Source organism: Metopolophium dirhodum, chromosome 1 (genome assembly GCF_019925205.1).
Source record: "Metopolophium dirhodum isolate CAU chromosome 1, ASM1992520v1, whole genome shotgun sequence".
Taxonomy (NCBI): domain Eukaryota; kingdom Metazoa; phylum Arthropoda; class Insecta; order Hemiptera; family Aphididae; genus Metopolophium; species Metopolophium dirhodum.
In genome coordinates, this window is record NC_083560.1 from 74,334,191 (window position 1) to 74,335,931 (window position 1,741).

General features: G+C 26.2%; 1 non-coding gene across 1 annotated transcript; it reads left to right on the forward strand.

Moving 5' to 3' along the window:
* The first annotated feature begins 1,172 nt into the window (after positions 1–1,172).
* Trnak-uuu (transfer RNA lysine (anticodon UUU)) lies at positions 1,173–1,245 on the forward strand. The gene has a single exon. It is a non-coding gene; the product is annotated as a tRNA-Lys (tRNA).
* Positions 1,246–1,741: the final 496 nt, after the last annotated feature.

Consider the following 1,741-nt stretch of genomic DNA (forward strand, 5'->3'; position numbering starts at 1 on the left):
CAATACATTCATCTCTCCACTCAGAATCTAAAATAATATGTTATATTAATTTTATTTTTTAACCTAGTGCTTATTATACTTTAACAATTACTGTGAATTATAAAATTGTGAAAGATTAATATAGTAATTAATAATTATTATTAGGTAATAATTATAATATTATAATCATCGACCGTTTCCCCCAAATATCTATTTAAACTTATTACCATGGGTTTTTAGTATCTCGGTTAGTAGGTACCTACCTACTTAGGGGAACACGGGGCAAAACCGACTGAAAAAAATGGATATTTTCATAATTATTCAGGATCTTAAAATAAACTTGATCTATTTGCACAGTTGTATTAAATAACTTCTTGTTTACAATATTGAATTACAATACAGTGAATATCATTCATATTTATTTTTTAACAAACCATTAACTATTTTTAACATTTTATCGGTTTCACTTTCACAAGTTAAATAACTTACCTATTGCCGCTATTGGTTACTATTATATAATGAGTATTGCTTTACCTACTCGTTCAAATTTTGAATTAGATCCTACATATTTACATTTTCAAAAAAGTAATCTGCTTAACAATTTACAAGAAAATGGGTGATAGGTACTCATTAAAAAAAAATTTGATAAATATGCGTAATGTGTAACATTTTTCTACAGGTACTAAATCGTTAAAAATATTATGCGTTTCTCAGTTTTCTGAATTCTTATATATATATAAAATGCGTTTTATACAATTTTTATTATAATTACAAAATACCAAGGAAGCCATTAAACTGTTTAATCTGTAGACTTGTAGAGAGTGGCTGCTTACGACTATGATGATATGAATAGGTATAGTGGTATAAATGTATAATTCTATATTTTATGAGTTAATAAATAAATTAAATTAACACTTTTTGTATAAATATTCCACGTTGTTGCCAGGCGCCAGCACTTTGGACGTAATTGTAACTTTTCAAATAGGTTAATAATTTAATAAAAAAACCATTTTTAAAAAGAATATGTTTAATTTTCGCATAATCTCTAATTTCTATATTTTTCATGTACTCAAACTGTTGAATTTGTTCACGATGATTGCGTTGTTCTGTTTTCAAACTCAAACAGGAATTTATTATAGTATTATTGATAATGAACTAGTAACATACGTTCATTTTCACAAAAATATTTACAAGCCCGGATAGCTCAGTCGGTAGAGCATTAGGCTTTTAACCTAAGGGTCCAGGGTTCGAGTCCCTGTCCGGGCGAATCTTTTTTAGTTTTTTTTCAGACGTTTAATTTTCGGGCACTATTTTATTAATGCATTTTTTAAGTGTCCTGTATCCACGGGTACGATTCAAAATTTGGTTTTTTACAGGTATACCTATTTACTATTAAAAAATTCTGAACGGAACAATGATGACGTTTCTTATATAGGTACTATGTCAGAGAAATAATAATACTTCAACCTCGAATCGTTCATATCACAATTTAAAAATATTGAACATACATAGTAACAGTTATTTTATAAACGTGTAAAGTTGAAATGTTTACAATATTTATCAAAATCACGAAAGTTAAAAAGTAAAAATGCATAAGTTTTTTAATTGTATTACCTTTTAAAAATTGAATATAAGATTCATAATAACTTTTTTTTAACGGAAATGATACTTGCAACATCACTATTACCTACTTAAATTATTATTTCCTTTTCGAAATAAAATTATCAAAATATTTAGATTAATTAAAAACTATTTATAGGCA